The sequence below is a fragment of the Macaca mulatta genome, chromosome 2, assembly GCF_049350105.2.
Source record: "Macaca mulatta isolate MMU2019108-1 chromosome 2, T2T-MMU8v2.0, whole genome shotgun sequence".
Taxonomy (NCBI): Eukaryota; Metazoa; Chordata; class Mammalia; order Primates; family Cercopithecidae; genus Macaca; species Macaca mulatta.
The window spans coordinates 9460662-9475232 of NC_133407.1; the positions used below are offsets into that span (position 1 = coordinate 9460662).

The following is a 14571-nucleotide window of genomic DNA, read 5'->3' on the forward strand; positions in this document are numbered from 1 at the left end:
CATATTAAAATGTTAAAGGGGATTTATCTCTGGAAGGAGAAGGTTTAAAAGATGTAGAATAATTCATCCAATGCACATATGCATTGGAAACACATGCAGCAAAGTGTTACGAATACTATCTCTGGCTCACTGGCTCCTGGATTATTCTTACTCTGTTTTTTATAACTTTCTAAATTTTCTAGTGTTCTTTGCTTTGGACATAGATAATCCTTAGGACTGACAGGAAAAAAAAAATGTCTGAAATATTGTTTCAAATAACTGAGCCAGGCTGGGTGTGGTGGCTTACATCAGTAATCCCAGCACTTTGGTTGGGGATCCCCCGAGGTTGGGGGATCACTTGAGCCCAGGAGTTTGAGACCAGCCTGGGCAACATGGCAAAACCCCATCTCTACAAAAAATTTCAAAAACTTACCCAGCTGGAGTCGCATACTCCCATGGTCCCAGCTACTTGGGAGGCTGAGATGGGAGGATCGCTTGAGCCTGGGAGGTTAAAGCTGCAGTGAACCGTGATTGTGCTACTGCAGTCCTGTCAGCCAGCCTGGGTAACTGAGTGAGATCAGGTCTCAAAAAAAAAAAAAAAAAGTTACCCAAGCTGGCACCTTCGAAGGTGACAGGTAAGTAAATAATCATAGAAGGAAAACCCATCAAAGATAATAGTGACACAAAGTTCTTAGAAGGGCTACATCCAGGTCAGAGATCACTATATGTGTAGGACATGAAAATGCACTTGGTTTTTGAAGTACACCAAATAAGGATATTGAGCCAACTCATTCTACCTCGTTAGAAGGCTTTCCCTAACCAGCAAACCCACTGGGACAGACAGACTTCCACAACAAGATGAAACAATACACTCAGGCCAAGGGAAGTGCCTTTTATCCCCAAGGAAACTATAAGCTCCACTAGGTAAGATTCCATCCTCTCTTCTGTTGCAAATCTCACCCCCACTGGCTAACACTGAGTGCTCTGAACCGAATAGATACTTAATAAATGTGTATGATGTACACCATGCAGGGGATGGCAGAAGGACAAGGGCAGAGGAATAAAAAGAACATAGAGGTAATCAGTCTAACGTTGCCAACTGCAGGATACGTGGCCTTGATGATGACAGTATGGGAAGATTTTAGTGAGGACAACAGTGATAACACAGGCAGAGAGCTACTGCTTTGCTAAATGTTGCTTTAGAGAGATTGATCTTAATAATTATTTGGCCTCATTTAATTTTTCTTATTATCTTGTAGACCGTACATAAGAGCAAAAGAAGGAAAAAGAAAGCTTCCCTTAAGCCCACTATGCAGGGAAAATGAAAGTAAATAATTTTTGTGTATATACTTGAAGACTTTTTCTATATTTATCTGTTCATATCATTTTTCTACTTAAACAATGGAGTTACGCTGTCAGTGTTGTTTCACAAACTGCCTTTTACACTTGATACATGCAAGGATAACAATATCGACAATGGTGGCAACGCTTACAAAGCACTTACATGTGCCATGCACATGGTTTTATCTGCATTGTCTCATTTCAAACTCATCATAGCCCAATGGTACAGGTACCATAATTATCCTCATTTTACAGATTAAGAGACTAAAACTCAGAAGGTTAAGGAGCTTGCCCAGGGTCACACAGTTAGTAACTGATAGAGCTCAAAGTTCACCAAAAGTCACTCCATTTCCAAGCTTGTTTTCCACTAGTAGTAGTAGTACTTGCCACTCTACTTAGTTAATAATTTTCTTATACTTGAAAATTGCTCAAAGAATAGATCTTACATGTTCTTACCACACACAAAAAATTATAACTAAGTGAGGTGAGGGGTATGTTAATTAGCTTGATTGCGGTAATCATTTTGCAACATATACATATGTCAAAACATCACATTGAACACCATAAATATATATAATTATTATTTGTCAATTATACCTCAATAAAATCTGGAAATAAATAAATAAATTCCTATAATGACATAATAGTGGCTGTATGAGGTTCTATTATTTAATTTATATTGTTAATTATTCACATTGCTTCCTTTTTGTTTGCTTTTATAATGATGACACACTGAGGGTTCTTGTAGGTAAAACTTTTATAAGCCTGAATTTCTTTTTCAGTATAAATTTCCAGAAGTGGGAATGCTCGATCAAACAGTATGCAGATTTATGAATCTTGGTATATATGGCCAAATTCCTCCCCCACCCTAATGTTATACCAATTTAAGTTTCAATAGAATACCTGAAGGTCCATTTTCTCACAGGTTAGCAGAGGACTTTATAATTTAATCCTAAATAACTGTTTAAAACATGTGAGTCAGATATTTGTTTTAACATGGACTACTTTTTTTAAGTTGTGAGATTGGAAAGTTGGGGTGTGCATGTGTAAGCAGACACTTATATTAGTTTCATCTTCGTCTTATTGCTCAGAAAGAGGTCTTCATTACAGATATTATTGAGGATTAATAGGTAAGAATAATGATACAAAATTTTCAAAATGGACACACCAATTATGCAACTTTTGAATTCCTAACTAAAGAGTAAAATAAACCATACTAGTTGGCTTCCAAAGTTGTTGACATGGTTTGACTGTCTCCACCCAAATCTTATCTTGAATTCCCATGTGTTGTGGGAGGAACCCAGTGGGAGGTAATTGAATGATGGGGGCAAGTATTTCTCACGATAGTGATTAAGTCTCAGGAGATCTGATGGTTTTAAAAAGAGGAGTTCCCCTGCACAAGTTCTCTCTCTTTGTCTGCTGCCATCCATGTAAGACATGACTTGATCCTCCTTGCCTTCCACCATGATTGTGAGGCTTACCTAGCCACATGGAACTCTAAGTCCATTAAAACTCTTTCTTTCGTAAATTGCCCAGTCTCAGGTGTGTCTTTATCAGCGGTGTGAAAATGGACGAATATAGTAAATTGGTACCAGTAGAGTGGGGTGCTGTTGAAAAGATACCCAAACATGTGGAAGCAACTTTGGAACTGGGTAACAGGCAGAGGTTGGAACAGTTTAGAGGGCTCAAAAGAAGACAGGAAAATGTGGGAAAGTTTGAGACTCCCTAGAGACTTGTTGAATGGTCATGACTAAAATGCTGATAATAATATGAACAATAAGGTCCAGGCTGAGGTGGTCTCAGATGGAGATGAGGAACTTGTGGGGAACTAGAGCAAAGGTGACTGTTGTTATGTTTTAGCAAAGAGACTGGTTGCATTTTGCCCCTGCATTTGCCAGAGATTTGTGGAGCTTTGAACTTGAGACAGATGATTTAGGGTATCTGGCAGAAGAAATTTCTAAGCAGCAAAGCATTCAAGAGGTGACTTGGGTGCTGTTAAAGGCATTCAGTTTTATAAGGGAAGCAGAGCATAAAAGTTTGGGAAATTTGCAGCCTGACTGCAATAGAAAAGAAAATCCCATTTTCTGAGGAGAAATTCAAGCTGGCTGCAGAAATTTGGATAAGTAACAAGAAGTCAAATGTTAATCCCCAAGAAAATGGGGAAAATGTCTCCAGGGCATGTCAGAGGTCTTCATAGCAGCCCCTCCCGTCACAGATTGGGAGGCCTAAGAGGAAAATGTGGTTTTGTGGGCCGGGCCCAGGGTCCCCATCCTGTGTGCAGCCTAGGGCCTTTGTGCCCTGTGTCCCAGCCACTCTGGCCATGGCTGAAAGGGGCCAACATAGAGCTCAGGCCATGGCTTCAGAGGGTGCAAGCCTCAAGCCTTGGCAGCTTCTACGTGGAGTTGAGCCTGCCAGTACTCAGAAGTCAAGAACTGGGGTTTGGGAACTTCTGCCTAGATTTCAGAAGATGTACGGAAATGCCTACATGTCCAGGCAGAAGTCTGCTGCGGGGGTGGGGCTCTCATGGAGAAACTCTGCTAGGGCAGTGTGGGAGGGAAATGTGGGGTCAGAGTCCCCACACAGAGTCCCTGCTGGGGCACCGCCTAGTGGAGCTGTGAGACGAGGGTCACTCCCCCAGACCCCAGAATGGTAGATGCACTGACAGTTTGCACTGTGCACCTGGAAAAGCCATAGGTGTCAACGTCAGTCTGTGAAAGCAGCTGGAAGGGAGGCATGAAGTCAAAGGAGATCATTTTGGAACTTTAAGAGTTGACTGCCCTGCTTGATTTTGGACATGCTTGGGGCCTGTAGCCCTTTTGCTTTGGCCAATTTCTCCCATTTGGAATGGCTGTATTTACCTAATATTTGTACCCACATTGTAGCTAGGAAGTAACTAACCTGCTTTTGATTTTACAGGCTCATAGGTGGAAGGGACTTGCCTTGTCTCAGATGAGACTTTGGACTGTGGACTTTTGAGTTTATACTGGAATTAGTTAAGACTTTGGGGGATTGTTGGGAAGGCATGATTGGTTTTGAAATGTGAGAACATGAGATTTGGGAGGGACCAGAGGTGGAATGATATGGTTTGGCTCTGTCCCCACCCAAATCTCATCTTGAATTCCCACGTGTTATGGGACGGACCCAGTGGGAAGTAACTGAATCATGGGGCAAGTCTTTCCCATGCTGTTCTCATTATAGCAAATAAGTCTCATGAGATCTGGTGGTTTTAAAAAGAGGAATTCCCCTGCAAAAGCTCTGTCTCTTTGCCTGTTGCCATCCATGTAAGATGTGACTTGCTCCTCCTGGCCCTTCATCATGATTGTGAGGCTTTCCCAGCCACATGGAACTGTAAGTTCACTAAACCTCTTTCTTTCATAAATTGCTCAGTCTCATGTGTGTCTTTACCAGCAGTGTGAAAAAGGACTAATACAGTTGTAGATTTGATTTGCATAATTAATTAATTCTGCATATAAGAATGTCTTGAACTTGGGTACTCCCCCTTTTTCCTGTGTGACATACATTAACCTCCCTAGTGCAACTCTAAATGGCATAAAAGAGTGCTCCATTTAATTGATTAATTCAAACACATTTTGGGGGAAACTTATCTGGGCCAAGTACTGTGCTGGGGAAAAGAAAGAGGCGAAGAGTAGAAAGCAACCTGCAAACACAATTTCTTCCCTTAAGGAGTAATTGTCTGTGAAAGAGTCAGATCTACAAACAGATTACAAGATGTCTAGATAAAGCATTAGGCAATAATCTGTATAGCGTGCAGTAGGGGCACTCTCAGTGCAACTGCAGAAAGTCACACTGAGCTGTCTGGATACCTATGGATCTAGGAGCTCTTCCACAAGGCAAACTACTAGAGACACACCAAGTATTCAGTACAATCTGCGGCTGAAAGACAAGGTTTATATGTCACTCTAGGAAGTTACCTTTTGGTGATCTCAGTGATGGGTGAGGAGAGCCACCACTGGGGAAGTGACAAATGGTGTGCAAAACTTTCCATTCTGGATCAAAATGATATGTGTATGCCTGCTTATAAAGAGTAGCAATGTCCCAATGGAGAACCAGGTAGAATTGGAGACCCAGAAATGTATGGTTGCAGCTCCATGTAAAAAGAAAGAATCTTAACTGTGTACGACCTTCAAGTCGACGGAAAGCATCAGACAGCATAAGGATATATCATAGATGTTGGTAATTGACACAAATGCACTACTAGAGGTGGACATTAATGCGAGAATCAGTCCATGAGTAAAGGTATTCAAAACTGTGTTCCCATCCTCCAGCCATGTAGATTGTTCAACCTGAAGTCTTATGTTGACACTACTTGGGAGAATCTTTCCAAATACTGCAAGTTTTTATTGATGCAGACACTGAGTTCTAATTCCTTTTTAGAGCTCCAAACATCCTCCATTTGATGTAAAATCGTCATCAGTTTAGGAGACATCGCTCAGAAGTGTGAGTTTCCTGATATTTATAAAATGTCCTTAAACCATGGCTAAGTAAAACTGTTATAGAAAGTTCTAAAGCTGTAAGTTATCTCCAAAATTATGAGTAGACTAAGGCAGTGGAGAGAACAATGAGCTCAACTTTTAGAAACCAGGTTTAAATCCCATCTGCTATTAATTTGCTGTTTGATTCTGGGCAGTTGACTTCAACCCCTGGAGCCTGAAAAAAATGATAACTCTTACCAGAACTACTTTACAGGGTTGTAGAAAGATAAAATGTTCTGTCTATGTACATCAATCAAGTTACAAACTCTACGAAGCATATTTCTTTTTTTTTTTTTTTTCTTTGAGATGGGGTCTCACTCTTTAGCCCAGGCTGGAGTGCAGTGGCACGATCTCAGATCACTGCAACTTCTGTCTCCCGGGTTCAAGTGATTCTAGTGTCTCAGCCTTGTGAATAGCTGGGACTACAGATGCCTGCCACCATGCCTGGCTAATTTTTGTATTTTTAGTAGAGACGGGGTTTTGTCATGTTGGCCAGTCTGGTCTGGAACTCCTGGCCTCAAGTGATCTCCCCGCCTTGGCCTCCCAAAGTGCTGGGACTACAAGGCATTAGCCAGTGTGCCTGGCCCATGAAAGCATATTTCTATTATCTTTCCTCCACCTCAATAAAAAAACCCATCTCTTTTCCTCACAGCTGGTGCCCATTTTCTCCGTTTTCTTTTATAAATAAGCTCCTTGAAAGGAACATCTATATTCACAATCTCCAATTCCTTTCTTCCCATTGTCTTGAGCCTGTGCCAGCACAGTGCTGCATGCTCAGTTCTCAGGCATCATCCAACTCCACTCTCAGCAGCATCTGATCACTTTCTCCTCCTTGGAAGACTCCTTTGCCTGACTCCCAGGACACACTACATTCACCTAGTGTCCACCCAGCATGCTGGCTGCTCCTCCTCCGTCTCCTTTCTGGGTTCCAATAGAACCTGAGAGAAGTGGAGGAAAGAGGAAGTAATAAGAATATTCTGTTCTAACGTGTTGATAATAAAGGGGTGCATTGTCTATAGAACATGTAAATGAAAGGAATTATTCTCATTGTTACCCTGTGCTAGAGATTGTAAGCGATTTCAGTGATACAATACCCCTCTCGGCTGGCGTGGGACCATTCTCACCACTCTCCTTCCCATGTGGCACACCACTGACTGGGTTCACTGCACCTCTCTAAACTCAAACATTCAGCATCCCAGAAGTCAGTCCATAAACCTCTTCTCTTTTCTATCTATACTAACTCCTTTGATTACCTCATTTGATTTCATTGCTATGAATACCATACATATGTATATACATATATAAGTATATGCATATATAAACAGACATATATGTATACGTATATATGTATATACATATATATGCATACACATACATACATATATGATTCCCATATTTTCTCTTTGGCTCTGATATCCTCACTGAATACCAGATTTATACATTTACTCCCAGCTTAACCTTTCAAACTTAACCTGTCCATAAGTAAGCTCCTAATACTCCTTCAAAAACGTGTTCATCTCACCATCTTCTCCATCTCAAATAAAGCCACTCTTTTCTACCTGTTGCTCAGGTGAAACTGTGGTATATACTTGACTTATCTGTCTTATTATCCCTCATTCTATATATCAGTCACTAGAATCAAAACATTCTCATTCCTACACAACCAACTACATGCTTATCCAAGCTTCCACATCACTCATCTGGTTTACAGCAATAACTCCCGAAGAATCTCTCTTCTTCTGCCACCTCTCTCCCCACTTCACCCTCATCTGTTCTCAACAGACAGAAGGATGCCTTTGAAACGTAAGTCAGACCATGTCATCCCTCTGCTCCAATCTGCAAATAGCTCCTATTTCAATGAGAGTGAAAATCAAAGTCCTTATTGTGTCTTACAGGGTCCTGCATTATCACTTTTCCCTGTTCTCACTCCACCATCATCTAACTTCTAACTTCATCCCCTAAAATCCAAAGATCTTTCCACTCAGTTCATTCCATGCCTTATTTTTCAAAGATGCCAGGCTGGCAAGCTCTTACTTCAAGGTCTTTGCGCTTCCTGTTCCAGCTGCCTGGAACATTCTTTCCCCAATTAGTGCCTCACTGACTCCTGCATATCCTTAAGTTCTTTACTCAAATAATGCCTCATTCAACCCTAAGCACCCTCTCGAAAATCTAGCTCTCCATAACTTTCTATTCTCTTTCTCTGTTCTATTGTTCTCCATATCTCATACATTATACATTTTACTGAATGGTTTTGTTTGTTTTCTGTCTCACTATAAATGTAAGCTCCTTGAATAAAGAGATTATTATTTCTGTTCACTGCTGCTATTACCAGAACTACTTATGGGGTTGTAGAAAAGACACAATTTTATTTCCAAAACTTAGAACAGATATTCAATAGTTTTGAATGAATGAAACTTGAATAGATGTTTGAATTGAACCATTGTTCAATAAATAGTTTAAAATGAACGAATCTTGTTCAAATATCTCATTTTACTCTGAGTCACATCACCTACATACCTCTCTTGAGGCACAGAACTCTGAGATGCAAGTACAACTCTAAGCCAATCCCGCACACAATCATACACATGAAAATGAGAAAAGTTTGGTTATTTATAAAATGCCTTGGTGTTTGGAGTTGTGTACACATTAAATATTGCTCTGGTGACCAGTGTAGCCCTTTACAAGACAAAACCTTTCCCTTCACCCACCAGGAATGCTGTGAAACACAGTGGAGTATGCATATATTTATGATTTTTTCAGTAATGTTTATTATGAAGGAATCCAGGGTCAGGACATCCAAGAACCTTCTATGTCTGTTCCTTATAGAGTGACAGCTTCCCAGACCAAAGGACAAGCGTTACATACTAAAAACCTCCCCACATCCCACAAGTTAAGAACTCAACTTGTGCATCATCATTTTTCTAACATTCAGATAACGCAGAGGAATAGACTTTCTTGAGACAGAGAAATCTTTTCCGTATTTTTAAATGAATCTTATAGGTTGCTTAATGTATTTCTAAGATACTTTTATCCATCTTTCTAATTCCACAGTATAGCACCACCTTGCCTACTCACTTCACATGATACTGTCTATTGTATTCATATAAGTGCTCTATCCCATTCTTATTTTTTCTGTTACTTCTGAAAATCCTAATGTAGAGCTAAGGTGTGCCTACACAGACGTTCTGTCACTGCCGACTTACGAACTTGGATTACAATGAGCTAATAACCATGAACTAATGTCTGGTCAGTAGCTGTAATGCCCATCAAAGACATCATGTTGTGCCTGATCTGAAGCCCTGAGCCTGCCACTCAGCACCCAGGTATCTGGTGAAGACCCAGATTTCCAGCCTCATTCCATTTCAGTTCCACTCGTCCTATATTGAACCATAGTAAATGCTTTCTACCCTTCAAATATACTTCAGATAGTATTGACTTGGGAGTTTACTTAAACTCTTTTCTTGTGGAAAACTCTTCTCATGTCTATCAATCCAAAGCCCAGTTCAAGTGCCATTTCATCCTTACAATTATCTCTGACAGTAACCTAGTTGCCATAAATCTCATCTTCCTGAGACCTCAACATTTGCTTTCTTCTTTGTCTTGAAATATTTATCATATTCTGTCTTGTGTTGTAGTTATTTGTGTATACATTTTCAATACTAGATGGTAAGCCCCTTTGAGAAAGGGTCTCTACTCTTTACCCCTAAGTCCCTAAGCTTAGGGTTGTATACACCATAGGTGACCAAAAGGTGATTATTATATTAGTGAGTGAATAATAGAAAGCATATCATTAACCTAGTTTCCAGGATTTCAGCAATTTGGATTCTTTAGAAACAGGGCATTATATTGCTATCCATGTGCTATCACACATAATAATTTGTTTTCTTGTTTTTATGCCATTGATCCATTGAGTAAAGAGGATTACCCTGCAAGTATCAACTGTCCTTCCTATTCTTTTGTAGGCACCTAAATATTATGCTGCAGCAGTGTCATCTTGCTTAGTACTTTAACATTCAAGTCACTGAGTTTTGATAGCTAGCTAAAGAAAATATCCTGAGTAGGTATCAGAGTCAATGGTATGTTCTACTGAAGTCATCATATATCCTCTACCTCTTACATAGTGAGAGGTTAGGGACAAATAATTAACTTCATCTCTTCCCTGGTGTGCTGGTAGCCTGGTCTGTCATTATGTAGAACTAGGTTTCCCTTGAAAGAGAATGATTGAAAGGAATCCTCATACCTAAGAGATTGCAAGAAATCAGAAGTGGAAAATTCAAACACTTGGTAGCCTAAATCAAGTACAATGGGAGCTGTGGAGAATGGGGGAAAATATGTTCTATGTATAGGAAGAAGATGCTGCCCAGCCCCAGCACAGGTGTTATCCATGTGGGGATGTGGGTCCATCATTATCAGATCTCTTGATCTTCCTGAAAACAAGATATCTGGATTTTTTACAGGACATTTCCTAGATATCAAATACTTTGGAACTAGTTTTATCTTGTTTAACGTGGCAGCACGAACAAAGCACATCTGCATGCTGGATTCACCTGTGGCTGCTGCTCTGCAACTTCCGGAGTAAACGAATTCTCGGACTCGACGCTGCCATTGGATGAAACAATGTTGAGTAAAACATCAACTATCACTTCAAGTTTTAAAAGTATTGAACCGAGGGACACTTATTTAGAAAGATCCCAGAAAATACCAAAATCCAGACAGGCTGAAGAAAATGAAGATGCCACCACTTCTTGCCCATCTCCCCATCTTATACCTAAGAAGCAGCTCCAACATTTGGCTGAAACGAATATTCCAGAAGAACCAAGTCAATAAAGACAGAAGCTTCTCTGACAAATTTCCCTACTCTAAAGGGCATGATACCATCTCCAGTAGATGCTAAGCAAAGGCCAAAGTGCCCTAAAACTCTTAATTGGAAGAAATCTTGAAGGACATCTGGTTACAGTCTCCAAAATGACATGGCTAATGTTTCTGCTTGGGATACCCAGCACCATTCACTACACATTGTGGGCAATGAAAGAGTAAGAGACCCATATGTAACTTACAGCTCCAATGATACTGGCTGTGTGACTTGTGCATGCCACTTCATCTTTCTGCGCCTCAGTTTCTCTGTTTTGAATAAGGTAACCGATTGAATGATTTCTTCAGGATCCTTACAGCCAGAAAGACACTAAGAATATGTAAAAGTTCCAGCCTGACCAACATGGTGAAACCCCATCTCTACTAAAAATACAACAATTAGCCAGACGTGGTGGCGCGTGCCTGTAATCCCAGCTACTCAGGAGGCTAAGGCAGGAGAATCACTTGAACTCGGGAGGTGGAGGCTGCAGTGAGCCAAGATCGCGCCACTACACTCCAGCCTGGGCGACAGAGCAAGGCTTTGTCTCAAAAAAAAAAAAAAAAAAAAGAATATATAGAAGTCTGCCAAAGATTATGTAGCATTACAACCCACTGCATTTGTGGTGGTCCCAAGGGATGAATATTGGCACTGTCATAATAAACTCAAACAGACACACACACACACACACACACGCACACACACAGAGGAAACATTTCCTTCCACAACTAAGAATGATATAACCTTTTGAGCATGAAAAGAAAAATGATAGCTAAAATTAGCATCTCAAAAAGTAAACTACATAATGACTGAAGATGAGATTTCCTTAAAACTGTAGAACAATGAGATATGATGATAGCTGTCACAAGAGAGGAAATTGCAGGAGTCAATTTGAAAGGATTTGGGGGTGTTTTCCCCATTGAGATTTGCTTTTCTACAAACCACAGTGTGACTGAAAAGCTAAAACACTTCCCCAGGGCCTGTATGATCTGTGCCTCACTACGCTGCCTCTGACATTTGGAGAGTGTCATTTAGCCCCAAATTAAAACCTGCTTATACAGAGATCCGGAGGATGTCTCAGGCTCCAAGTAGTCATCACTGTCTCATTTACCTATCACCTTTCAGTTTACAACTCCCCTTTACATACATGCCCTCATTTGTTCTCTAAAAACAGCACTGTTTGATGGGACCTATAGATCATTATAAAATTTCCCTCAAATGAAGTCAAAAATAACCCTCTCAAACTGCCTGCAAAGAAATAATCACCTTTTGTTTGCCATTTAACAGTTCAGAAAGGCTTTTCACTTCTTTTGGTTTTGGGGGGTAAGGTATGACCTGCTGGGTTCTATAATAGAGGAAGAGGGAAGAAGGAATCAAATCTAATCTTGGCCTTAGCCTGCTGATCCAATTGGAACAAATCACTTCAATTGACCAAGCCTCAGTTCACTAAGCTACCAAATGGAGAAAATTATACCCATCCTACTGCACTACAGGGCAGTTAAGATCAAAATCAATATATAGATAAGTATGTCAAGTGGCTTTACAGGCTAAAAAATGCTAGTCTACAAACCTTATCAACCCTGGACAGTAAGGAAGAACAGGGAAATTTCACATGGTAATGCAAAACTACAAACCTAAACCAAACTGCAAGTCAGTGGGGGAGGTGACCAGAAACTCAGCTTAGGGGACAGGAGCAATTGGTTCATAGAGGAACAACCCATCTCTGCAGAACCAGTGACAAGCCACTTGATCTTACCTGACTAGGCCGGTCCTCGAGGCTCTTCTTTCTCTTCCTGGACAAAGGGGGCTAGACCACAGATAGTGGCTAGGAGAGGTGTGATTGGCTCAGATAAAACCAGGCAAGGCAGCGCCCTGTGCTGTGACCCCACTCAGTCTGAATCTCACTTCACCAAGTAGGCTGAGAGTTACATTCTCACCCTCAAATAGTCAAATGAAAGGACTGAGGATGTTTACAGGGTGGAACTGAACCTGTCAGAGGCAGACAATTGGCTTTGTGGGTGGGGCCTTTCTTGTTCTACAATGACACACCTTTACCTCCTGTCGTCTTCCTCAAGAAGTCCTGCATTTTTCTGCCAACTCCCTCTAATACACATCCAGCCAAGGGAGCAGGAGCAGGAGCAGCCTACCATCCATTCCTCGATGGCTTCTGTATGCCTCCAAGTAGCTATAATAAAGCTTCAGCCTGAGGCCTACACTCCTATCATTAATATTCTTTATGATGGCTTGATGTATTGGATATTTGTGATTTTCAGCATCACTACCACTCTTGTCAAAAATGTAGAAGACATGGAGAGCAGTCTATCTCTGAAAATAAACACATGTACACACAGAGTCTCTGGTCAGCATTCCTATTAGGAAATGTACCACATGATATTGTCTCTATGTAAGTGTGTATCCTCCTCTGTAGATGGGGAGCCCCTTGAGGGCAGTGCTACATCTTATTCTCTCATATACTCCTCACAAAATCCAGCAGACAGTAAGTAAGAAATAGATACACATTGAATTAATGATGATCTATTAATTTCTATTTAGTGAATCCTGATCTGTCATTTAATGGCTTTGCAGCCTATGGCAAGTCATAATTTATCTTTCTGAGGATTTTTAATTTTGGTTATCTGTAAGTTGAGAGTATCATTTCTCCTTCAGAAATGCAGATAGAATTTGAAAGGAAGCATATGAGAATAAACCTAGGATAAGATTTGACATAGCAACGGTGCTAAAAAAAATGAAATAGAATCTTAATGAACACATTCTGAAACCTAAGCAAGTGTGTTCTACATACAGAGTTGGTATAAAATAAAGTATGAACTGCACAAGTAGGTGGATTGCTGGAAGAAAGGAGAGCACAGAAAACAAAATGCTGTATGTGTATCATTGAATTTCAATTTTCTATCCTAAATTCTCTACTTCATTCAGCAGACTCTGGCCAAATCAGATTGTATCTGTTTGACGGCTGGAGGAACGGAGGTGCACTGACAAACTAGACTGGTTGAATTCCATTCTTTTAAAAGAAAAATAACTCATATTCACCCTTCAAAAAATGTTGTTCAAAGTTCCAGGAATAGTGAGGTCATGAAAAGATTCCACAGGAAATGAAGTGCAAACTGGCAACTTACCACTCAGGAGAGGTCACAGTGACCAAACTCACCCCCCAGGAGAGGTCATGATGAATAAACAGTCCTTTTACCTGCTTCCACCATGTTGGGGACATCATGTATACTAACTCAACAGTAGTTAACTGAGCAACTACCTTGGGCTTTCTCAGTTATCCACGTAGACAGGGATATGAAAATGAACCAAACACAGTCTCTGACATAAGGAGCTCAGGAAGATAAAATGTGTAAGTGAGTTAGCATTGCGCAGTACAGAAGATGATGAGCACCACAGACAAGATCATAACAGGTACTATGGCCATCCAGAGGAGAGAGCAACTCCAGGAAGGCTGCACAGCGGAGGAGGCAGCATTAGATCCGGGCTGTTAAGAAGAGCTAGGATTTCAACAAGCACAGATGGTAGAGTTGGTTATAAATGTTATTGGTGAGACGGACTCAGCCACAGTTACCTGATCAAACTGATTTATGTCCCCTCCCTAATGCAGACCCCAGGCTGAAAAGAGAGTTTTACAGAACTGGTATCTAGGTCACATCACTTAGATGCCGCAAAACTACAGGGCAATTAGAAATAATTGCGAGGCAAATACTGTTCCCACTCAGCTCCAAATGTCTTTATGATGGCTCAGGGTGGGGGCACGAAAGGCGGGAGGAGTGGAGACATGCTGGATCCCAGCCTGGTCTCTTAAGAGAAAGACTAAGCAATGCACTGCTGTTTGAAGTATGCGATTTTAAAGGGCAAGAAACTCTGTGAAAAGACATCAGTTGTTCACATGGC

The 14571-nt window shown here is 40.8% G+C and overlaps 1 protein-coding gene across 6 annotated transcripts in view; it reads right to left on the reverse strand.

Annotated features, from left to right (window-relative positions):
* TPRG1 (tumor protein p63 regulated 1) overlaps nt 1-14571 on the reverse strand; it is a 365690-nt gene that overhangs the window by 136765 nt on the left and 214354 nt on the right. Inside the window, exon 1 of one of the 6 annotated variants that reach the window (XM_077991221.1) lies at nt 12419-12579. The exons of 4 other annotated variants lie outside the window; for them this stretch is intronic. The gene's annotated coding sequence lies outside the window, so the exon portion shown is untranslated. Of the gene's footprint in view, nt 1-12418; nt 12580-14571 lie in introns of those variants that run through there. One more of the 6 variants, XM_077991226.1, reaches the window with a different exon arrangement.